Source organism: Peromyscus californicus, unplaced genomic scaffold, assembly GCF_007827085.1.
Source record: "Peromyscus californicus insignis strain IS unplaced genomic scaffold, ASM782708v3 Scaffold_14__1_contigs__length_90479793_seg_2, whole genome shotgun sequence".
In the NCBI taxonomy this organism is placed as follows: Eukaryota; Metazoa; Chordata; class Mammalia; order Rodentia; family Cricetidae; genus Peromyscus; species Peromyscus californicus.
In genome coordinates, this window is record NW_026294436.1 from 13,554,012 (window position 1) to 13,580,041 (window position 26,030).

Sequence of the window (26,030 nt, forward strand, 5' to 3'; positions counted from 1 at the left end):
TTAAATTCTTCTAATCTAGAGTCCTGATATTTGAATGAGGAAGAAAACTGCATTCAAAGCAAAGAAATTATAATGTAAGCAGATGTGTGTGTGTGTGTGTGTGTGTGTGTGTGTGTGTGTTTTTAAAGAAAGAAATTAAAAACAAAAAAGCAAAGGATTCTCTCACAGCCATGAAGCATGCAGAAAACACAGAGAAACACTGCTTGCTGGCTTGCCAACTCATGCCTAGTCACTTTCTTGTACATTATGGGACCATCTGCCTAGGCATGGTGCTGCTCACAGGGGGCAGGACCCTTCTGCATCAGTGAACAATCAAGACAGTCCCCAACAGACATTCCATAGGCCATTCTGATCCAGGAAATTCTTCAACTGCGAGTCTCTTCTCAGATGACTCTAGGCTGTGTCAAGTTGCCTATCAAAACTAAAGCAGGATAGATGTGTTCTCCACAGCAGTAGGATTTAAACAATGCACCCCAGGGTAAAGACATATCCAACAAATGAAACACTCTGAGAGACACAAAGAAGCTCCTATTAATTCTATAAGGTTGTGTCCTTTTGCTCAAGACATCTAAACAGTTTTACCCAGTCCTTCAAAAAAAAAAATGAGAAGATGGATGCTTAGGAAAAGGGCTATGGGAAAGTAGAGGAATGAACAGTATTTGTCCAAAGCAAGAACGTTTTCTTATTGGTCAAAGCATTAATCCTTAGTTTTCTGAAATCTACTGTCATTAACTCAAATTGCACAAGAAGATGAAGGCTTGAAGAAAATATGTCCAGGCTGAGCTGTGGAGGGCTCCTTTGCTACCAGAGGGAAAGGACTCATGGGAAGGAGAAAGGGCTAACCCACTGGTTTTCTGTTATTCCAACCTCACGACCCCTAAGCGTTTGGGATTACTCACAGATATACATGTGAAAATAACAAAACCTTATCAAGTCACATGAATGAGACTTTCAGTCTTCCATCTTATTTATAAAGACAAAGAGTAAAGGTTTTCCTTCGCTTGTGGGTTTTGTAGTTTACACAGACACATAAAACCATGTAGGTACAGATAGCATAAAGGTAGAGATGTAACTGTTTGAAGAACAAAGGTGACTGATTGGATGAGGGGGTGAGGAAGGAACTGGAGAAGATCATTATACCATATGATTATGTGAAGGAGAGCTTTTCTAACTCAGCTTGATAAAATTTAAACAACAATAATAAAATAGATAATCGAGGAAGTATAGCTACAAGCAAGATAGAAGCGAGAATTATAAAGCGTGTGTTACTATTAAATTTTAAAAAATGGGGACTAGAAAAACAGCTCAGTGGTTAAGAATGAATACTGCTCCTACAGAGGACCTAAGTTCAGTCCCCAGCACCCAAGCTGGGTGTCTCACAACTGTCTGTAAATCCAGCATGAACTCCACACATGAATACACACATGAAACACACACACACACACACACACACACACACACTTAAAAACAAAATAACTCCTTTAAAAGTTACAATAAGCTGCCCAGGCTAGAAGTGAGCTATTCCAATAACTTGAAGTCTTGTGAACCTCACACACAGACCCTAAGCCACACAAGGCATTATGTGCTGTGGTGACTTGAGCAAGGACAACAGGTTGCCAGACACAGAGGCTCACAGAACCACCTGGAAAGGTTTGGAAACTGTCAACAAGGAGGCAGGATTCCTGGCACAAGTAAAGGAGGAACAGAGGTGCTGAGATCTGTTTCATAAAACTGCCAGGATCTGACTACAATGTCAACCCATGAACCGGCAAACAGCTGTAGGGACTTAGAAATGGGAGAGGAACAAGCTTCAGAAACCAGTTTACAGAAAGTGGAAGTGGAGCTGAGACCCCACGTCTAGCCAGCGGGTTTGAGGGTAGAGGACGTGACAGGAAGAGGGGAGGCTGTAAACCAGTCACAAAGCAGGAGACTTCAAGCTGTAGCCGAGGTTCCATCCCTGAGCCCCAGAGCGGCAGGGAGGAGTGCAGAGGCACTTTAACTTACTGCTTAACCACTGGAACCAGGCTCAGATCTCACAACGCTGAAACAAGGCATAGGAGACCTGAGAGCTCCCGGGTCTGGGTTTTCCTCTGAGCTCTTGTGGCTGGTAAATTGTGATCCTGAGGTTGTGGAAGCCACAGCTTCTGTTGTCAAGGTCAATGGGAGGATCTCCAAGGCTTTGTATCTCAAGTCTCTCAACTCCAGACAGTGTCTTAAGAAACCCATTTTTAGCCGGGCGGTGGTGGTGCACGCCTTTAATCCCAGCACTCGGGAGGCAGAGGCCGGAGGATCTCTGTGAGTTCGAGGTCAGCCTGGGCTACCAAGTGAGTTCCAGGAAAGGCGCAAAGCTACACAGAGAAACCCTGTCTCGAAAAACAAAAAAAAGAAAAAAGAAATCCATTTTTATTAACCTGAAGCAAGCTAATTAGGGACCTTAATTGCATATACAAAACTTTCCCCAACTGAATGTAAGCTGGTGCAGTGATTGTAGAAGTCAATATGAAGGTTCCTCAAAGACAGCAGCAGTAGGAAACAAGCCCAAACTCCAGGGCTTAGTTCTTAGTTCGGATGACTACTCCTGCGATAGAACAGCCATGTGGAAAGGAAAGGGTTTAATTTCCTTACTCTTCTACATCGCAGTCCATCATCCAAGGAAGTCAGGGCAGGACTGAACTCCATCTGTAGAGCAGGCTGGCCTTGAAAGGTATCTGCTTACCTCTGCCTCCTGAGTGCCATGATGAAAGAAAGGTGTGTGCCACCACATAAGGCAGGGACTTAAGGCAGAAGCTGAAGCAGAAGCCATGTAAGAACACCGCTTACTAGCTTGCTCCTTATAGCTTGCTCAGCACAGGGCAGCACCACCCACCATGGCCTGGGTCCTCACCCACCAATCACTAATTAAGAAATAGCCTACAGTCTTGCCTACAATCTGACCTGATGGAGGCATTTTCTCAGTTGAGTTTCCCTTCCTCTCAAATGACTCTAATGAGTATGAAATCGACAAAATCAAACAAATCTAGTCAGCACAGTTGGTGGCGTGGCTTACTGGGTAAAGACACTTGCCACCGAGCCTGAGGACTTGAGTTTGGTCACACATGATAGTGGGAAAAGAGATTTGACTCCTGCATGCAGTCCTCTGACTTCCACATATATGTGCTAGAGCACACATAATCACACACATATAATCAGTGGAAAACAGAATTACCATGTGACCCAGCTATAGCACTCCCGGGTATTTACCTAGAAGACTTTAAACCAACACATCACAAAGATGCTTGCACATTCATGGCTATCACAGCACTATGCACGATAACTACATGGTAGAACCAACCTAGCTGTTCATCCATAGAGGAATGGAGATAGACACAAAAATGATAGATAGATAGATAGATAGATAGATAGATAGATAGATAGATAGATAGAGAGGGGGAGATGGGTGGATAGATAGGTAGGTAGGTAGACAGACAGACAGATAGATCTCATATATATATATATATATATATATATATATATACATATATATATATATATATATATATACATACATACACACACATATATACACATACTTACACTGTGGAGGTTTTTTTCAGCTAAAAAGAAGAATGAAGTCATGTCATTTGCAGGAAAAAGGGTACAACTGAAGATGATCATATCAAGTGAAATAAGCCAGGCCCAGAAAGATAAATATCATGTTACCTCTCATTTGAGGTCCCTAAATCCTATAGTCACAAAAAAACATATATGAATATATGGCATGAAATTAAAAGTGAAATTGTCTGGAGGGAATGAAAGGGACTAATGGGAGGGAGAGTTCTGGAAAAAAGGAGAGGAGAAGGAATAGGGGTACAGAATACGTTCAACATAAATTAAGGTACTGGTGTGAAAATGTCCTCACGGAACATAGCACTATGGAGAGAGAATATATGCTGATAAAACCAGTCCTCCTGCCTTCACCCCACCAGGCTAGCTATCCACAACTATACCCCTGGGGTGCATGTACAACCAGAGGATGAATCGTAGGGTTCACCATGGAATGAGGCTTTCCAGCAAGTAGGAAGCAGAGTTGAAAGAATGAAAGAAAAAATACAAATATACAGAATACCCAAACGATGCACCATTTATAAAATATTCAAGCATAAGTATCAGTGTTTGGCAAGTGAAAAAGAGATGTGCAAATATGTTCAAGGGCTCTCTGGCCAATGCCTGGCACTGACACATTTTTTTTCACATTTTTACATAGGAATCATGAACTAATATCTCATCAGAACAAAGTAAAAATGAGGTTGTGGTGGTTGCTCAATTGGTAAGAGGAAAAAAGAAAAATGGAGTGCAGATCTGAGTTCTGTTCCCTAGAGTCCACATAATTTTAAAAAGATCTAAATATAATGGTATGCCCTTGTACTCCTAGGGCTTGTGAGGCAGAAATGGGTGGATCTCTGGGGCTTCCTAGCCAACTAGCTTACTCTTCTTGGTGAGCTTAGGGCCGGTGAGAGACCTTGTCTCCAAAAAATCAAGGTGGGAAGCACCTAAGGAATGACATCACAGGTCAACCTCTGGTCCCCCATAATCATACACAAGGAAGGTAAAAGATAAAAGATATGATCGTGTGGAATTTGACCCAAAGTAACTCTTTGCCAAGTCTGGGATATGCTGCTCCTCTGGTAAGATGAGGAACTGGCAAGGGTAACAGCAGAGGTGTTCTTGGCTGATACCAGGTGCCATGGGCTAGTGACTAAGGTACTAATCACAGATTAACTAGGAAGAGTGACCCCGAGTTACAGCAGAGGAAGGAGAGAAATGAAGAGCAGCTGAACAGGATGGGATCTGCAGTGGTCGAGGCACGGAGGAGGCAGCATCAGAGGTTCTAACACTGAGGGGGCTCTAGGGAGCCTCGTAGAATGTCACTTTTGTTCTTGGTCATCCTACAAGTATGCTGCAGAGCAGTTTCCTCTGAACTGAAACATTCCATCCTGGAAGGAAGTTCATTAGGACTGGAAAAGGTCTTAAGGGAGATTCTTTACGATTCAGGAAGTAAACAACTCCAGAGTTTCAGGAAATCCCTGAAACCAGATTCACAAGGCCCCTCCCTTTGTAAGATTATATAAGCAGTAAGGACTGCTGAGGAGAGGAGATTCCAACACCTGTTGAGCTACCTGAAAGTTCGGCAGAGTGTGCCAGGGTTCCAGCTTTTAGGAGTTGTCACCCATGCTGGGGTGGCTTTTGGGTGATGCAGTTATCCATGTTCCTGTAAATAACCCCATCACCAACACTCTTAAATAACTCTAAAGATCTCATTTGCTCTCCAAGCTGGGCTTTGGTAGTATGGTATGGTTACTTCAGTCTGCTCTCAGATCCTGATCTGAAGTGAAAAAGCCTTTCCATATCCCCAGGAATAGGTCACACAACAGACTGTTATCTGTACCACACCCCTGTGCAGTCACTTTTCTTTTCTCGGGCCTTTTTAAGAGCATCATGTGCCAGCACCAAAGGTCACCCCGACTCTGTGGTGCTGTCCCCCATAATCACACAATGATTGCACTCCCTCTCAACTCACAGCAACAATCAGGGCAACAAGAACCGAAACTCCTCTCCACCTGGACAGTGGGTTCAAGGCTGGATGGCATGTGTGAGCATCCTGGGGACCCTAGGAGTATCTGTGATCCCCAGAAGTACTCTGTTTTCTCAGAGCTCCAAAGTGAGTCCTCACTACACAGGGCTGTGTTCTCTGGTGACAGATGTTAGAGGATTACCTTCCAATAGGTGTTCCTCCCCAGCATCTAATTACAATCTCCCTGTTCCTCTTAAGTTTTTAGACAGGGTCTCTCACTGAACCTGAAGTTTACTGATCAGCTAGATAAGCCAGCCAGCAAGCCAAAGGAGTTCCTGTCTCTCCCAGTACTGAGGTTACAAGCACGTTCTTGTAGAAAGCACTTTACAGACTGAGCCAACTCCTTAACTTCATGGTTTTATTTTTAATGTTCATAAAGCTTATAGCTTCTAATTTACCTTCAAACAAATGCAAAAACAATCTTCAGAGTCACAAGAGCATCCCAAATGACAGTTTTCTCTCTGCTTACATTCTTTGAATACATGGCATCTTGCATCTTTGACTGGTGTGCAAGGTTGGTTCAATCTTCCTTTACACTTTGCTGCTCCTAGAGAACTCATGGGCAGGCACCAGTCTCCTGCACAGATGAGCCACAGAAAGAAAAGCCAGGAACCAGGCTCCCTGGCTGCTTTTCTAACTCATGCTTCAGTCTATCTCATCCTGAGTTTTTCCTCTCTGTATAAAGATTCTTACCAAGCCTATGGAGGAACTCTCTGCAGAAAATTGAAGACACATGTCAGTTCTTTATAAAGATTGTGCAAGACAGAGAAGGAGAATCTAAGCATGTCACTCATGCAGAAACTATTTAATCAAAGGGGAGAGACAATTATAACATCTGTTAATCTTCTGTGGAGGTTATAATTAGATGCTGGGGAGAAACACCCATTGGAAGGCAAACCTCTAACATCTGTCACCAGAGAATACAGCCCTGTGCAGTGAGGACGCACTTTGGCATTCTGGGAAAACAGAGTACTTCTGGGGATCACAGACGCTCCTAGGATCCCCAGGATACTCACACATGCCATCCATCCTTGAACCCACTGTCCAGGTGGAGAGGAGTTTCACTTCTTGCTGCCCTGATTGTTGCTGTGAGTTGAGAGGGGGCTGCAATCATTGTGTGTTTATGGGTGACAGCACCACAGAGTGGGGGTGACCTTCAGACCTTCTGATCTTTCCATTCACTCTGCACATGGGGCTGCATGATCCCATGGCCCTACAGATGTCTCCTGTCAGGATTTTATAAGCAGGAGTGCTCAACTCTTTCTCTCCAGATTACACCCCACCTTCCATGCTGGCTGTACCTTTGGGGCCTCTCTTCCTCTGACCTGGAATTGGACTGTGTTCTTTAACAGGGTTTGCGTTGTAAAGACACCCTTGGGCCTCTGGGATTCTGGAAAGATGGAAAACACAGGGACATGCCCTCTCCTTCAGACCCCTGTTCCACTGGGAAACACCGTCTAACCACCTCCCACTCTGGTAAATGGAGGCAGACACAGGAGTGTGACCGGAAGCTTGGCAGCTAGCTAGTCTGGGATACGCAATAGTAGACAAGAGACCTTGTATCAAAGAAGGTGGGAGGCCAGGACTTACACCTGAGGATGTCCTCTGACCTCCACACTCACACCATGGCACAAGTGTGCACGCGCAAACACACACACACACACACACACACACACACACACACACACACACACAGGCACACCAAAACAAACAAACAAACATACAGACGGAGAAGAAAAGAGGCATGTGAGATAGAAAGGGTGGGGGGGGATAGTAGAGAGACTGACTAGAAATAGAGGAGTAAAGAGAGATCTGTGGGAGGTAGAGAGCGGCTAGGAAAGATGATACAAGAATGCCTGATGAAGAATCCAGTGAAGACTCCATCGAAAGCATCCAGGCACATATGAACCCTTCTTACCCTACCACCTGGCTACACTTTAAGCCTTTAGTTTTATTTATATGTATGTGCGTGGATGTAAGCACATATATGTTCAGGAGTCAACGCAAGCAAGAAGATGGCATCACGTCCCCTGGAGCCGGAGACACAGGTTAGCGTGAGCTCGGGTAATGGGAACCCTACAGGGGTCCTCTGTAAGAGCAGCAAGCTCTGACCTGCTGAGCCATCTCTCAGCCCCAGACTCTTGTAACAGGCAGTTCTGTAGTCACGGGAGACCACAGGGTTTGATGGTTTTCTCGTACAAACTGTGGAGATTATAAGCCAGAAGCACTGTGCACACAAAAGCCATGTGCTGAACAAGGAACACAGTGCAGTATAGTAAGGGCCGTACAGGAGCATTCAGCAGGCCAGGGGCACAGGGGGAAGTTTTCTTGGCAGCTGTTCTGGACTATGAATACTTGTTTGTGCCAAAACATTGAGTAAACAGAACTCTTGACATTTGACGTGAGGATTAAGTAATCTCCCTGGGGCTCAGAAGATGGCCCGGTTGGTAAAGAGCCTCTCGTCCATTGGAAGCATGAGAACCTGAGTTCTACCCCCAGGAGCCACATTGAAAGGCAAAGAAGAACTGTTCGATATTTTTAATAAAGATTTTTTTTTATCCACCACAAAAATATTTAAAAATAACAAAACAGAAGAGGGCACAGTTGCTCATGCCTTAATCCCTGTACTTCAGAGGCAGAGGCAGGTGGATCCCTGTGAGTTGAAGGTCAGCATGTCTGCATAGAATTCCAGGCTAGCCAGAAGTAGTATATAGTAAGCCCTTGTCTCAAAAAGGGGGGGGGCGTGTCTAAGTGTGAAGGTGCATGTTTATAATCGTGGTGCTGGGGAGCTGAATACAAACGTTCTCTGGTGCTCGTTAACAGCCAGTGTAGCATTATTGGTGAGTTCCAGGCAAGGGAGAGACTCTATCTTAAGTAAGAAGGTAGATAGAAACTGAGGAATGATGTTAGAGGCTGACCTCAGGCCTTCACATACACTTGGACACACACACACATACACACACACACACACACACACACACACACACACACACACACACGCATGCACGCACACACACCACTGGACCACATACACTGACATCACCTCTTCTGTCTTCTACCTACAAGGGTGTAAAGTCCTCAGTGACAAGGCGCCAACAGAGACAGCAGAGGTCACATGCAACTGAGCCTGCTTTTGCACATGTACTGTGAGTACCTTACTCATTCCTCCCGGGAAACTCTCCCACAAGGAGGTAATAACGTCTGGATCCCTGGGTCAAAGTCCTACTGTGTAATTTCAAACAAACGAAGCCCTCGGTTTCCTGGTTTTCCTCGTCTTCACAATGGGATTCACCACAGTGTTTACCTCAGGCGGTTGCTGTGAGGACTGGATGAGGAGACAACCCCCACACAACAGGGCCTTGTAAACATTTCAGAGACATTTGATAAGGTCACTGTTTGTGTTGCTGCACTTAGAGGATAAGGGAACCAAACTCAGCGAGGTTCGTTGGCTGACCAAGAGTAAGAAGTCAGAATGCAGGATGGAACTCATGGGTAGCCAAAGGGTAAGTGTCTTTGGGACAGGATCTATTGTCACGTGATCTCCACCACCTTAACTTTGTTAGCAGGTCCTTCTTGTGTATTGCACGCCATCTCAGGAAGGCAGCATTGACAATTTACAGACTTCCAGGAAACGTCCAGCCTAACCAAGGAGACGTGAAAGGACTCAGGAGTCAGCTGAAGGCATCTTTCTGGGTCTTCTCCTCCTTCCATGAGTGGGAGGAAAAGAAGGGAGGGAACAGGGAGGGTGGGAAGGAGAAAAGAGAGAGGGAGACAGGGGCTGGGGTGGAAGGAAGGAGTAAAACCTTCTTTAAAACCGCTGCTGAGCAGGATCCCTGGGTAAAGGCACCTGCTGCCCAGCCTGACCATCTGAGTTTGATCGCTGGGACCCACATGGTAGAAAGAGAATTCACTCCAGCAAATTGTCCAGCAAATTCACTCTACATGTGGGCTGTGGCATGAACACACACACACACACACACACACACACACACACACACACACACACACACAGAAGCACACACCCTGAAAAACAATCATTTAAAGAAAAGCAAGATAAATCCATGCCCATTTGCTTATTCATTGATTCTCAGACTTCCAAGAGCTCCTGTTTGATAAACACCATGATGACTGGAAATAAAGAGACACTTGCCCATTCATTGCAAGTTAGATAAAAGAACAATGCCATGACTTTGTGCCTCAAGCCCGTAGGCAGACATCTGGAACACCAGTAGCTTTGACCATTAAGGTCTGAGGCACAAAAGTGAATGTTCTCCATAAGTGTTAAAGAGGAGGATGCGCTAATCTACAATCCAGCGTGCAGGCCTGTGTTCATCTAGTCACTGAATATTTGGGAGCTACCCTCTGGGGAGCAGCTACTGCTCTGGGCGCTACGTTTAATATCAAACTAGAAGACACACACAGAGGCATCGCTTCCACGGAAGGTCTCACCTCCCTGGAGGGACCTTCCTAATCAATAGTCCACCAGATGTTTAATTGCCCTAGTGGTAAGTGCTGTGGCAAACAGTCACTGAGAGCTGGTAAGGAGCATGAGACATAGAAAGAGCTTTCCGAAGGAAGTTGCACCCCAAGAGGAGGAATAGGGAGAAGAAAGACTCCTAATCCGGTAAGAGGAGCAGGAACCAGGCCAGTGAGGAGGAAGAGAATAGCTCTGGGGTGTACACTGAACGACTCTGGCAGTCAGTTTTTCTTTCCTGGCTGCTATGTTCACCAGAAGGGCCGGGGATGGAGAAGACTGTCTGCCGTGTGCTCTCATTAAACCTCTTCTCTGTTTCAGAAAGAGCCTTGCCACGGAGTGCAAGACTAGCCACAGAGTGCAGGACTCCGGTCGGCTGTGTGTGTGTGTGTGTGTGTGTGTGGGGATTCTGTTCAGTACAGAGCTGACCTCACTGTAAGAAGCAAGGTTAACCCATGTCTAGGATAGGAGAGCTGTCATTTCCCTCCTACACACTCAGCAGCCAATACTAGCAGGCTTAGAGCTCCCCACACCCCAACTCCAACAGAAGCATCGTATAGATTTAATGACGAGGTATCCAAAGCCCTGGCTTGACTGATGGGTTTTTAATGATCTATCTGATTCTCCAACTCCTTACTAAGAAAGCAATGAAGACGAAAACTTAGATGTCTCCTCACTCCACATACAAAGAATACAATGTACTTTAAAAATCACTTGGGTAATCTTACTGCAATTCATTAGACGTTCTCAAAAAACAATGACTTCTTTAACAGGTAGCTGTCATGATTGGCAGTTGGCATGCCCGTGAGAAGCTTTTACTCAGTTTAACACGGCCCTCTACTGGCAGTCTCTAAAAACTGTCTACATTCGTAAGATCTTTACTGGACTTTATGTAAACTATTTTGAATAGTCCCAATTATAAAGCACCTCACATTCCTGAGCTAGAAGTACAGATGAGAGGGAAAAAGGGAATGTGGAAAATAGATGTCATTTTGAGCAGGACATCCATGGATCTGTTCACAAAAGAACATGGCTCCAAGTCTGCCATTTGCCTCCCTCTAATGAGACTGTTGTAGACGTCAGAGGGACTCAGGAAGAAGGATCTTTCCTACATTAAGAAGGTGCTGGGCATTTATGGCACCACAGGAACAAATAGGAATGTTATTTGCCAACTCCAATAAACTAGATCTCTTCTGTTTATTCAAATGTGAGTAATTGAATATAACCAGAACAAAGACACATGCGAAGCAGGCATTTCAAATTACTCCTGATTTGGCACAATTAATGATTAACTTCTACCCTTCAACAGCCGAGGGACAGAAAAGCGTCTCTGGTGACCTGAGACTCTATTTTATGAGAAGAATGGTTTTGAAGGGCGTGTATTTCTGACACATTTGTCAGAGGGATCTTTGAGCAGCAGTTAGCCACAGAGTCAGGAAACTGAGTGAATTGTTCTAAATGAGGCAACTAATCACATTTTAAAATTTTTTTTTTTTTTTTTTTTTTTTTTTTTTTTTTTTTTTTGGTTTTTCGAGACAGGGTTTCTCTGTGTAGCTTTGCACCTTTCCTGGGACTCACTCGGTAGCCCAGGCTGGCCTCGAACTCACAGAGATCCGCCTGGCTCTGCCTCCCGAGTGCTGGGATTAAAGGCGTGCGCCACCACCGCCCGGCAAATTTTTGTTTTTTAACTTCTATATAACTATCTTTTATTTTTAAAATTAAATACACGAGATTTTAGAAAGCATCGCAGCACTTTGGAACAAAGCGTGTGGCGTGTGTAGGAAGGATTCTCCTTCCTCCTCCCCGCCCCCACCCCACTGCTGCCTCTATTTTCCTTGCACCCTCTCCCAGTCTCTTTACTACTTTCATGATCCATGTGTCCATCTGTCACCCCACCCTGTTCTTCCTCAGGGCAGTAATTTCACCCTGTCTCCATCCCCTTTCTTTCTTTCTTTCTTTCTTTCTTTCTTTCTTTCTTTCTTCCTTCCTTCCTTCCTTTCTTTCTTAGACTGTACCTATATTTACACCTATTTTGATAAATACATACGCACACTACAGGCTAGGACGCACAAGCAAGCGAGAACATTCGGCTCCGTTCTTTCTGAGCTTAGGTCACCTCCCTTAATATTATACTTTGCGACTCCATCCATTTCCCTGAAACTTTCATGATTCCATTTGTCTTTACAGCTGAATAAAATTCCATGGGGTATATCTACCGCATTCTTATCATCCACTCATTTGTCGAGGGCCATCTAGACCGGCTCCATTTCTCTGTTACTGTGAACAGAGCAGCAGTGAGCATGTGCAAGTAATAACTTAGGGAGATTTGTTTAATAGAAAGGAAATGTGACCATAATAAATGATCTGGCACCACAATAAATAATACAGTGATCCTTCTGTTTCCAAGGTTCTACGTCGGCAGATTGAAAGACCAGGAGTTTGAAGATACTTGAGAAAGGCTGATAAGATGACTCCACGGGTAAAGGCTCTTGCCACACACGTCTGGTGACTTGAACGAGATTCTGTGAACCCATGTAAAGGCAACAGAAGTGGCTGCATAAAGTTGACCTCTGACCTCCACAGGCATGCCATCGTATGTGCTAGTGAGTGCACACACACACACACACACACACACACACACACACACACACACACACATGCACACAGAATAGTAATAAACAATATAATAATCTTTTTATAAATAATAAAAGGGGCTGCAGAGGCGTCTCAGTTGCTAAAGCACATTTGCTGTCCCAGCACCCACATCAGGTGGCTCATAACCACCTGTAACTCCAGCTTCAGGAGATCTGATCTGATGCTCTCTTCTGACCTCTGTGGGCACCTACACACCTGTCTATCTATCTGTTTCTGTTTCTGTCTCACTGGGACCAATCCCCAGTGGACACTAAAGGATGGCTATACGTACAAACATGATCAAAGTTAGCAATAAATGTATTTTAGGCAAAACTGTGATGGAATCACACCAATGAACAGGGAGAGTGGGGGAAAGATATATTGTTATCTATCATAATTGGAAATAATTTGACATATAACTCTGATAAAGAAGCGCTGCCTGGAAATATCGCCACGTGATTGGGTCTGTTGAAATTCCATCATGGAGTAGGGAGAGACTCAAGAGGCCTCCTATTCCCAAGGATCTATAGGCAACTAATGGTCACAGGTGGCTGGAGAGTCATTTTCTTCAGTGGTGGAAACACTAATAAGTTGCCCAAGTAGTAACCTGCTTATAGATTCCTGTGAGCAACCCTAACGAAACTCATTTGTTGACCCCACCATTCCCAAGAAAGAAAAAAAGAAAGAGACAGACACAGAGAGAAAGACAGAAACAGAGAGAGAGAGAGAGAGAGAGAGAGAGAGAGAGAGAGAGAGAGAGAGAGAGAGAGATGAAAGTAGATGGGGGCCATTTGTAAGAGGAGGGGATCAGCAGGAGTGGAAGGGAAAAACATTGTCGTGTATAATTAATTTATGCTAATAAAACAACAATTTTTAATGGGGGAAAAGCATCTGAAAATGACCGTCATCCAGGAAGAGGCCAGAGGAATGGGGTGTGGAGGGACGGGTGAGGGCCTACAAGACTCAACCATCGTAAGCCCTGCAGCGGCCCTCCAGCACCTCGTCACAGCAGCACCTCCACTTCGTTCTGATATTCCCGTGCAATGAAGGTGTGCGGCTACAGAAACAGTTCAGCATCTCTAAGCTGGCCGTCTCCCTTCATACTTACACCTAGGTGCGCATGGCCACAGGGGCACGGGTACAAGTGTGTGCACATGTGTGGAAAAACCTGGTGGATATGAGAACTCGTCCTCCATCAGTCTTCCACCTCACTCATGAGGCAAGGTCTTGCAGTCAGACCCAGAGCTCACCACGATGGCTCACCTCTCCCTGGACGGCTCGCTCCAGGATTCGGTCTCCACCTTCTGAAGCTGAATTAGAGGTGGGACACCATGCTCACCTGGCATGTATGCCGGTTCTGGTGATTCAGTCTCTGGTCCTATGGCTTACATGACAAGTGCTTCCTCCACTGAGCCAACCTCCCCCCACCCCGGGCCACGAAGTTGATTTTTAAAAGTGTCTAAAACCAGTAAATGCTGACAACGGAACGATTTAGGGTATCGCTCGAACAGGCCCGGATCAGTTCTACGCTTCCAGATTCAATTTGCCAAATGAAGCACGCACTCTTTGTGGGGCAGTTTGTCAGACGGGCATTTGACAGTCACACTTGTTCCCACACTTCAGAAATAACAGCTCTCCTTTCATTCAGCACCATCATATTCATAGGCCGTGTTATTATCTGGGCTTATGCTCCAAAATGGGCTTGGGACTTTCATCTTGAACTCAGTCCACCGGGTTCTCACAGGGCATCCAAAGTTGATTCAAAGGACTCACTAATCCAATAATGTTTATTTCTAAGAGGAGAGATCGGTTTTCTTACTCTGAAAAAATGCCAAGATTAATTTAGGGAACAACGGGGAACTACCTTGTGTAACTGAGGTTTCCAAACTGACCCGGCACAGTTTGCTAGACAAGTATGTTTCGAGGCATGGTAAACGTGTGGGTCATGCTCTGTGCACCCAAGAGAATTATTCTTTCATCTGTTCAAAGGAAGTACAGTTGGGAACCTGAAATTCCAAAGGCTTTAAACCTTGTAAGTTTAGAGGAGGAAGAAAAAAAATGCGCCTGTCAGATCACTTATGTATAAGCAGTCCAGTGACTTTCTCAGTGTTCAGTCTACACCTTTCTGGCTGTTTACATCTATATTCACAGGCTTGGGATGTAGCTCAGTTAGTTGGTAGAACAATTGCTTAGCATGCCTGAGGCCCTGGGTTCAAACCCTTAGCATTACATACATGGGGCGTGGTTGTGCACACCTGTAATCCCTACACTTGGGAGGTGGAAACAGGTGGATTGGCAATTCTAGGTCATCGTCAGCTAGACAGTGAGTTTGAAGTAAGAACAGGCTCCCTGAGACCTTATCTAAAAAACAATCTGAAAAGACCAGTTTCCAACATCCCAAACCAACTTTGCACCCTGACAAACTACATCCAAGTCTTAGATGAAACACCACTACACAGGTAAGATTCTGACGTACTGTTTAGGGGAAAGGAAATGGCTGAGTGTCCTTTCTAAGTCTTGCTAGCTTTTACCAAATCTGAACATTTGTAGAACTGTCACAAATCCACTTCAAGGCACATACCTAACAGAAATGTATATGGATGAACTAACAGCTAAACAGATAGACAGATAGGCTTCTGTATCTTTGTATGTGCATAAAATACCAACTGCATTCTGGGGATGGAGCTCAGTGTGAAGAGCGCTTGCCTGGCATGTATGAGGCCTTGGATTCTGTTTCCAGCACACTGGAAACTGGTGTGGTGGTGCATACAGACTTGCAATCCCAGAATTAGGGAGTTAGAAGCAAAAGGATCAAGAGTTCAAGATCATCCTTGGCTACGTGGCATAGTCTGAAGCCATTCTAGGCTACAAGAGGTTGTCTCTCAAAAATGAAAAATAGACTTCCACAAAGCACTACTTCTTTGGTGAAACCTGTCTAGGGACCAATGGAAAGTCCAAGTACTACTTATAGCTTTAGCTTTTAATCTGATCCCTCGGCTATCATTTGACCAAGCTGAACCTATAAACACCCCCACCAAGAACGTAAGTGAGCTTGATGTTCAGAGCCCTAACGCTGGGCTAATCCAAGTAGATTCATCTCTGAGTAATAGTAAACAGGGGCCTGCCCCATGACACACAGAGGTTGAAGGGCAAACCAATGGGCACCCTGATCCATGGTGCACATGACACCCAGCTGTGGTGACACATACCACCAGAGGGCTGGGCATTGGCTCCAGATAATTCTGAAGAAAGAACATGTCACTGGCTCATTTGGCTGGCACTCAGATGTGTTCATCTGATTTATCAGTGTTCCGGGACAGTTGGCCCAGGTCAAATGTGAATGACCCACACTGCATTCCTGGAGAGGCCCTTAACACAATTAGCCCTGCGCACCCACAAAGAGGCACACTGAAGAGTGAGGAGTGTGAGCTGCAGGTTTGAATCCTGACTCTTCTTTCTACCCATATGTCCTGTACACAATACTTAGCTTTTTGGAACCTCAGGTTTTTTTTCCCTTGGCTGTTCAGGTAAGAATATTCATGAGATCCCACATAGTAAGCAGTCAGGGCTTTGCAGGGTATCACTCAGTCATGCTTGTAGGAAAGGAACAGTTTAATATGCTGTTACAGTGACCATCAACTGTGCATTTATGCCTTTTTGTTATCCTTTGATAGGGACTAGGTGAGGTATTGGGTTATACAGTAAATCACATTTTTTTCAGTTCATGAGTCCAACCTCAAACTCACTAGAATATAGTGGTAAAGGTGGAGTGTCAATAAAAGATTTTAAAAGACTTATTTTATTTTTAATTGTGCATTTTTTAAATATTTATTTTTAATTATGCTAGGTGTGCGGGGATGTACATGTGAGTGCATTTGCCCGTGGGGGCCAGAGGAGGGCATCAGATCCCAAGGAGCTGTAGCTAATGGTGGTTGTGAGCTGCCTGATTCGATGCTTGCACCAAACTCAGGTCCTCTGGAAGCGCAGCAAGTACTCTTAACACTGAGACATCACAACCGTTTTAAACAGGGCTATAGAGTTTTGGCATTCTGAAAGCCAGAATCCCAAGCCATTCAGTCAGAATCCCGCCACACGTGATCACTTATCTGACAGAAACACGGTCAGAGAGAAGAGCTGATGATTTGAAGTGGGGAGGGCAGGCAGGACTTGAACATGAAGTCCCGGGACACTAGAAATGGCTCCAAGATGGCGTCATGAGAAAAGGCCAGACCGAAGATGGGAAGTGAGAGCAATGTTCACCCACGTGCTTAGTACACAATCTACTCAAGGCAGCAACAGACATAGCAGACCTTAGGTTCTGGGAGGCAGGATGAGATCTACCCTGCGACACGCAGGGGTCAAAGGGCAAACCATTGAGCGCCCTGACCCTGGTCTGTGGTCCATGGGACCCCTGGCCGTGGTGCGGGAGGGAGGAAAGGGTGGAAAGTACAAATGCCTGGAGATAAACTGGATGCAAAAGAAGGTGCCACGGGCCAGCTGCAGGAGGATGAACGTGGAGCAGCGCCAGTGAACACACAGGTCTAAACATTCTGCCACCAGATAGCAGCTCCTGGTATCCGAACTGTGAGCTCCATCTGTAGCACCCGAGGAATTTCTAACTACACCCGCATGTGACTCCACCTTGAAGATTTAAATCCTTAAAGTCTGAAAAGGGGCACAGACATGAACAAGATAAATGAAGACCATAGTTGAAATACTTCAGTACCTGCCATGTGTCTCATTGTGGTGCTAAGTGTGGAAGCTTTGTTAATATGAATGTGTATATATATATATATATATATATATATATATATATATATATATATATATATATATGGACATGAGTGCGATGTGTTGCATGTGTGCTAAGTTTTGAAGCTATGTTAATCACTATATACACACACACACACCCGTGTGTGTGTGTGTGTGTGTGTGTGTGTGTGTGTGTGTATGGCTAAGTGTGGATCTGTCTAAATGCGACACCTGTGTATGTGGTGTATGCACACATGCATTTATGGGTACATGCACTGGTGCTCATACATGAAGGCCAGAGGAGGATGTTGACCTCAAGACAGGGTCTCTCACTGAACCTGGAGCTAAGCTGGCAGCCAGCGAGCTCCAGCCATCTCCTGACTCCGCCCCCATGGCACCCGGTTTACTGATGCCATGTGTCTATGCCTGGTCTTTTAGATGAGCGCTAAAGATCCAAACGTAGGTCTGCACGCTTTCCCAGTAAGTCTTCTTACCCGCTAATCCATCTTCCCAGACTTGTGTTTATATCTTTAGCCCTTCCTCATCCTCCTATGAAGAAGCCATGTTTCTATTTTACATTTTCAAGATATTGGAACAGAGAAGTCTGACACGTTAGCAGGGACCACAAAGCAGAAAGTGTGAAGAGCAGGGCTTGAACATGGGCAGCACAGGCCTGGGATACAAGTCCCCGATCACTTTGCCACCCAGCTTCTCAAGAGAGGATTCTAATGAGTTGGAATCTCAGGAAACGATTTAAATAGATGAGGGGGTAGAGAGAAAAGAAGGCAGGCAGGGTGACTGACATCTATCATGAGTTGCCCTGGGTTTATGCTCAGAAGTCTGGCATCCCAGGTCTTGAATCATTGTGAAGAATTTAAATCTATTCAGTTATATTCAGCTATGTGATAATGTCTCCCAACCCATGCAGAGCTCTGAGTGTTCCGCTGCAGGGAAAATGCTCATTTCTTTGCTCTTCTACTTAGCAATCCATATTGAATAGCTACTCTACTACTATCAAAGCATAGGCTTTGCTTTCAATGCGAAGTCATGATGTGTGTGCATGCTTGCATGTTTACACATGTGCCAATGCACACACACACATGTGTATGCATATATGGGGAAACCAGAGGACACCTTAGGCTTGTCATTCCCCAGGTACAGTCCACCTCTGTGTGTGTGTATGTGTTTTAAAGCAAAAATAAATAAACAAATAGAAACAGGACCCTCACTGGCCTGGAACTCACCAAGTAAGCCAGGCTGGCTGGTTCACCAGTCCCAGGGACCTCCGCCTTCACCTCATTAGTTCTGGGATTAAATGCCTGACTTTGTCTTTAATGTGAGTTCTGGGGCTCGAACTCAGGTCCTCATGCTTGCAGGGAGAGTGCTTGGCTGACTGCTCCATCATCCCAGTCCTAGAAGGTGGTATTTGGCAGTGTGACCAGGAACTCCAATACCAGTGGCAAACGTTGGCAGGAGACACTTTAATAGTCCACACCAATCATCACTTGCACCTGTGCAGTCTGCAGAAGCCCTCTGATGGTGTCACAACCAGGAGAGAAGGTTCCAGACAGCAAAGGAAACTGGATCTGAGTGGACTTTATGGGATCCTGGGACCTGAGGTCCAGGCTGCAGGGAAAGGACAGATGGGTTAAAAGGAATCAATGAAAAGGTGGGGAAATCCCCACGATCAAAGAGAAGGAAGAACTCCAAGTGGCTCATGAGGAAGTTGAAGACTTGGAAGTTGAGCGGGAGTAGTTTAGAGCTGGGAATCAATGTGGAGTTTCCAATGTGCCCTGTGCAAAACAGTCTGGACTGTCTTACTGCCACAACTGCCACAGTTGCCCTTCTTGCTTTCAGGCCATCCACTAAAATAATCACAGGGCTTCCTTCAGTTTGCTAGTTAACCGATAAGGAACAGAGGCATTAAGAAATGTAACCAGCCTGCTGGTGGTGGCACATGCTTTTAATCCCAGCACTCCAGAGGCAGAGGCAGGCAGATCTTGGTGAGCTTTGAGGCCAGCTTAGTCAACAAAGCAAGTTTCAGGACAGCCAAGGCTATACAGAGAAACTGTCTTGAAAAACCAGGAAAGGAAGGAAGGAAGAGAAAAAGGAAGGAACGAACGAACGAACGAATGAAGAAAGGTAACCAGAGCCAAAAACAAAACAGGAGTGTTCTGGATTTGCCAGCTCACTTTATCTGTGCACCTGTACAGAATCCTGCTCCTACAAGAAGGCACAGGTGCCACCTGTGGATCTTGTTTCTGTTCTAATTGTCGAGAACTTGAAAAGGCCATGCATGTGTGCATGCAGGATTGAGTGTGGAACTTAGTCCCTTCTGGGTTCTCTGGCAAAGTTCTGTTGGAGGTCTTTGGCCTTTGAACAAATGATTTCTTATGTCATAGTTATTCTTCTGGAAAAGTAGAAGGATGGGGCTACACATAGCTTGGTTGATAGAGTACTTGCCTATGATGCAAGAAGCCCTGGGCTCAATCTCCTGTACCAAATAAACCTAGCTTGGTGGTACATGTCTATTATGGAGGAGGGGAAGGAGTGAAGGCAGGAGGATCATAAGTTCAAGTCCATCCTTGGCTACATGTGGAATTCAAACCTAGCCTGAGATACAAATAATCTTGCCTCATGCGGGGGGGTGGGGGGGTGGAGATAAGGTATTGAACAATCTTAGCAGTTGATTCTTTAACTTGAACACAACTCTACAGAAAGTGTGGAGCTGTAGTGCACAGAACATACTCCACGCTGAGCATGCACCGATGGAGAACTTGGGGGCTGTCAAGAAGGGAGGAGGTGGACCACCATGGGATCCCACGGAAAATAAACCCTTCTCACTGGCTGCCCAGAGGAAGGGCATGGGGGCTGTCACCTCACAGGTTCCTGGGGTGCTGACAGAGCATCTGAATCAGGAGTGAGCCAGACTCCCAGAATGAGTCACGGGGCTCGCGTGCAGGAGCTGACAAGCCAACAGCCACTTCTTGCCAATCAGTCCTAAGCTGTCAGGGGTGGAGGGCAGCAGTCAGCTGCAAGTACCGAGAAGAAAACCCCTGCAAGGCAACTTCACGAGATGCTTAAGCAGAACTTCCACTGAGCTGCATACTCCTTGCAGGCTGAGTGAGAGGGAGACCCCGACTGGACCGGCAGCACCCTACATGCCTTCTTCCTGATGAGACCCCAGAGGATGCCTGGAGAGTTTAAAGAGCCTCAAGGAAAGTGAAAGAGAAGGTGAGAATCCTGCCTACCCACAGTGATGTCAAAGCTGGACTTTGTCAGTGGGATACGAACCGGGCTTGCTCACTCAGAAAGTCCATCTGAGAGCACCCACCATTTCTCCATATAACACTGGGGGTGGGGGTGGGATGTCAAAATATAAAGACCTGGGTTGCAGAGCAGTTTCCAGGACTGAGATGGCTGAAAATGAATGAAGTCGGGAGTGTGGGGAAGAGAGATGAGGAGATAAGAGAAGCAAAAAAGGGAGAAAAGAGAAGACAGGAGAAGAAAGAGGGGGAAAGATAAAAATATGTAGGAGAAAGAGAGAGAGAGAGAGAGAGAGAGAGAGAGAGAGAGAGAGAGAGAGAGAGAGAGAGATGGGGGACTGGGACTTGGGAGAAGTTTTAGCAGCATAAGATGAACTGAAAGTCAACATGCTTATGTTAAAATCTGTAACCCACGGAAAGAATCCGAGAGGAAGCAGGTGCCTCTCTCCAAGCACACACTCACATTCAGTTTTTAAAGCCTTATAATTTCCTCCCCACCTTCCCAGGTCAACCTAACTGTTTTCTTTGGTTCGCTGGCATTTAATTTAAAAGACAAAACCAATAAACCACCCACCCCACACTCCCTGCAAAAGTAGAGGATTAGTTTAGGAGCAGGGGTTCCATCTTCAGAATTCCCAGTCCTGTTAGCCACTAGCTTCCTTCCCCACCAAACCCCAAGTTGAGAGGACTATAATTACTCTGAACAAATGCATACTTGTGGCTGCAAGAGAGCCTGCAATAATACATAAACAGCTTCTCCTTTTAAACGGAAAGCAAGCTGGAAACATCAGAGTTCGGAAACTCTTACAAGACTTATGCTTTGTTTGTTTTTGTTTTTGTTTGTTTGTTTGTTTTGTTAAATCCCAAGAGTCTTACTTGGAGTGAGCTCTTCCCTTTGGTGAATGGAAATCACAAGGTCCTGGAGCCAGGAACTGCAAAGCTCCCACAGCCGCTCTCCAGCGCGGTCCTCCTGCAGCGATCCTGTTTACTTGCGAAACATTCGAAAACACACTTGGAGGAAGAACTCTGGGTTTTCTTGAAGATCTGCCACGCAGAGCCAGCGGTCCAGCCTGGGATCCAGGGCGAGTGTGCAGAGACCTGGGAGCCCCGGGCTGCGGCTCTGTGGTTGCTCCGAGCTTGTAAATACAGGCGCTATGGACAAAGTCCCAGATGACATCACTGGGAGCTGCTTACTGTTGAGTCTTTATTAACTGACTGTCAAAAAGAAAGGAGGGGGTGGGGAGGCAAGAGGATCTCTTCTGCAGTGAATTCGGTGTCTGGGAATGAATTCCTGTGATACGTGCGTGAAGTGACCCCCGCAGAGTCAAGTTGGCCCGAGTGAGCTTGGCTTCTCTATGGTCTGAAAAAGTGAGAGGGTCCTCTCCCCAGTGGACGCTGAATAGGTTGCAGAAGCTGGAGCTTGGGGACAGTTTGAAGCGCAAGGCGGCCACCTGCTCCAACTCCTCTGTGTGGCTGGATGATTCACAAGTACGTGGGGATTAGCCACGTCTTGAGTTTCCCTGCAAGTCTTACCGGCGAGCTCCCTACCTGGCTAAAGTTTCTACCAGGCGGATTGTCTTGATTTGCAACTTTCTGTGATAAACTCTGAGACTAAAGTTTCTCAACTCGGAATAAAAGGAAGGGCTCCCAGAAATTGTAGGGCGAAATTCTGTGTGCATTTGCAAAAATGTGATTTGTTTGTTTGCTCCCTGGGCAGAATGCTGGCAGGGTTTCTCTGATTCCCAACATTGTAATGGTGTACTTCCACTATCATAAATAAAATAAAATAATTAAAATTAAATATAATACAGTTAAAACTAAACATTTAAATGAAATTTAAAGGTAAAATACAAAAAATAAAATGTAAAAGTCAAATAAAATCCAAAGTAAAGTGGCCAGCAAGGTGACTCAGCAGGGAAGGGAAGGTACTTGTTGCTCAAGCCTGATGACCTGAGAAATGACTCCACAAAGCTGTCCTCTGTCGGTGGCATGTGTGCTCCTGCACACACACACACACACACACACACACACACACACACACACACACACACAATTTTATAAGGTAAAATATACTGCCACATATGGCTACAAACTTGTAAATTCCGCTTCCTTTCAACCATCAAAATAAAAGCGAGGCTTCCTTGCTCTGTTTTCCCTTGTCTCACTGACCTCCTCTTCTGTCAGCTGATGCTGGTGGCTCTCCTTATTGCTTTCCACCACCCCCAGACTCTACCTAGAGATGGTCTCCACATCCAACCTGAGTCTCTATCGTGATGCCGGAACGCCCAGCCTTCCCCCCTCAGCCTGGTGCAGTGAGGCTCACTATTTATATGTAATGGATGCTTTTTATACCCTTGTATTTTTAGTTTGTTTTCTTGCCATCTGTGTGCTTGTCTCCACTTTGAAATGTCTCTAAGAGCAGCGGCTGTCTTGTGAGTGCTGTTTATTTGTTTATGCCCAGTCACAGCCATAGGAAATCCTAACCAGAATGCAGAGGGGAGGTCGCTGAGGGTGGAGACAGGAAGGAGGGCAGCAGATCCCAGGGGAAAGGGGTCTATGTTTAGACCCTGCCTTGGAAAACAATGACCTCACATCTAGCTTTCTGACTCCAGTCAATGCTCATTCCACTTCTGAAACTTATTTTCTCCAAGGATAGCAATTGACTATTGATTTGGTCGGGTCGCAAGATCCTCAAATATGCCACTTTCATGTAGAAATCAAAGAAAACGTGTCTCATCTGCCTCTAGAAGATCTTAAATACAATGTTAACAGAAAGAACTGCTTGCAAAGAGCTGGGGCTATAGTTCGGTTGGTAGAGTGCTTGCCTAACACGCATGAGGTCCTGGCTTTGCTTCCCAGCACTACATCAACCCAGCCCACTGGTGCATGTCTACAATTCCAGAACTCTGGAAGTGGAAGCAGATGAATCAGAAGTTCAAGTTCGTCTTTGGTTGCATCGTGAGTTGAGGTCTGCCTGGGCTCCATACAGACCTTATCACCAAATTAACGGATTAAAATTTTAAAAGAGTTGTAAAAGAACCTAAGAATTTCAACTCATAAACCCAGCAATTCTACTTATCCATAGTGAACCTGCAAATATGCTCACAAAATGCAGCAACGTATGAAAGTAAGCATGTTCTCTGGGTTGTTGGTTGAAGCCCAGTGAGGTAGAAATATGTTGTGCATGCATGAGTGGGAGAAGAGGCAAACTGAGGGACTGTGCCACAGAGGCCAGTGATTCCCTGCAGAAAGAGCATGGAAGAGAGCAGCAGAGAACTTGGTACCAAACTAGGGAACAATGTACATTGTTAACAATGGCCACTCACTCGTGGGAAGATGGGGGTATTTTTACTCCATGTGTACAGTTGGCCACTCCACCCTGGGGACCACTTCCATTTGTGTTATTACGAATGATTTCTATGCCTTTTAACCTTTTCTTATTTTACTTCTGAGCTGACAATATAATAAAAGCATGAGGGCGGTCGAGACAGGGCAGCAGGTGAAAATGTTTGCCTGAGCTCCATTCCCAGGACTCGCAGGGTTGATAAAGAGAACTGACACTGGCAGGTTGTCCTCTGGTTTGCAGACGTGGGCCCCGGTATAGGTGTGTGCTTCTATACAGACATACACACACACACAGGCACACAGACACACAGACACATACACTATCAATAAACATGTACATAAATAGAAAGAGTAAAACGGTTTTAATTATGGTGCAATTTCTAGACTGCATCTCAAGGAAACATAGCTGTTTCTTTACCAAATGCCTGGCATTCAGATGAGCAGTGAGGACCTGACAGCTAGGCTGGGAAGAGGCTTCGCAGGTCAAAGTTCTTGACATGGAAGGATGAAGACCTGAGCTTGAATCATGAGGACCCACATAAAGCCAGATGTGGTAGCACACATCTGTAATCCCAGACAAACAGGGCAAGATAGGGGGTAGTTCCCGAAATCTAGTGGACCAGTTAGCTTGGCATAGGCAGTGAAGAATAATGAGAGACCCTGCCTCCAACAACCAAGGTGAGATTGACACCTTAGGTTGTCTTCTGACCTCTATATGTACTGCAAGGCATATTTGTGCCAGTGCTCACACACACACACACACACACACACACACACACACACACACACGGAAGGTAAAAACAACAACAAAAAACCCAACTGCTAGTTAAGTGAATATGTAGCCCCCCCTACCCTGAAGCAACAGTATATAAGGATATGATGGAGAACTGCTAGGTTCTAAGTACTCTTTTTTGATTCAAAGACCCACTCCTTCCCATTACACTTAAGAATTAATTTGCCAGCCCCTTGGACTCCATCCACCTTATAAAGTGATTGGAGAGACATTTGGTTTGGCTGACTAGTTACTGGTGAGCTGGACAGGCCAATGTGAGGGAATGTGTGGATACAAGGTCTGACCTTCTCCTGGTCATGGTCCATAACATGATGGAGACTCCAGAGAGAGGATGAGACAAGTTGAACCCACAGTGAGTCTTAAGGCAGCTGGGCTGGAAAGATGGCTCAGTGGGTCATTATTAAGGAGGAACTCAGCACTTTTTCAGTGGCCTAGGGTCATGACACAGAACCTAAGTCTGTCTATTCTCTATGCTGCTGGAGGTTCTAAAAAGCAGTCAGGATAGTCAAAGATTGATTATACACTGTGTTTTTCAATATGGGGGAGAGGAAAGCCCAAGAAAAAGAAGAGCTAGAAATTTCCACAAGGGAAGACAGAGTGATGAGGATGTCGTTCTGTATGCTGTGAATGTGTGTTGCTCTGATTGGTTCATAAATAAAGCTGTTTGGCCAGTGGTGAGGCAGAATAAGGTTAGGTGGGACATTCTAACTAGAGAGAGCGAGGAAGGAGAAAGACAGAGCAGAGGAGATGCTGCTAGCTGCTGCTATGAGAAACAAGACCAGTAAAGTTAACAGTAAGCCACAAGACACAAGCCACATGGCAAAGTACAGATTTATAGAAATGGGTTAATTTAAGATGTAAGAGCTAGCTAGCACAAAGCCTGAGCCATTAGGCCATATCATTTGTAAATAATATAAGCCTCTGTGTGTTTATTTGAGTCTAAGGGGCTGCGGAACTGGCGGGTGAGAGAGATTTGTCCTGACCGTGGGCCAGGCGGGACACAGGAAAACTTCTGGCCACAATAGAGTTCTGGGTGCTATTTCTTGTCCTCTAGGGAAAGTGTACTGAGATTGGATTCTACTCTACAGTGAGGAGCTATCTCAGGACTGCAGTGCTTTTAAAACCACAAGGGAAGAGAGGAAGTTAGGAAGGGAG

At 45.4% G+C, this 26,030-nt stretch overlaps 1 protein-coding gene across 7 annotated transcripts in view; it reads right to left on the minus strand.

The window, feature by feature from the left end:
- The window catches only part of Nckap5 (NCK associated protein 5), a 926,583-nt gene that overhangs the window by 821,547 nt on the left and 79,006 nt on the right, over nucleotides 1-26,030 (minus strand). For 6 of the 7 annotated variants that reach the window (XM_052736787.1, XM_052736784.1, XM_052736792.1 and 3 more), the window contains exon 1: nucleotides 21,614-22,457. The exons of the other annotated variant lie outside the window; for it this stretch is intronic. The gene's annotated coding sequence lies outside the window, so the exon portion shown is untranslated. Of the gene's footprint in view, nucleotides 1-21,613; nucleotides 22,458-26,030 lie in introns of those variants that run through there. 7 annotated transcript variants of the gene reach the window in all.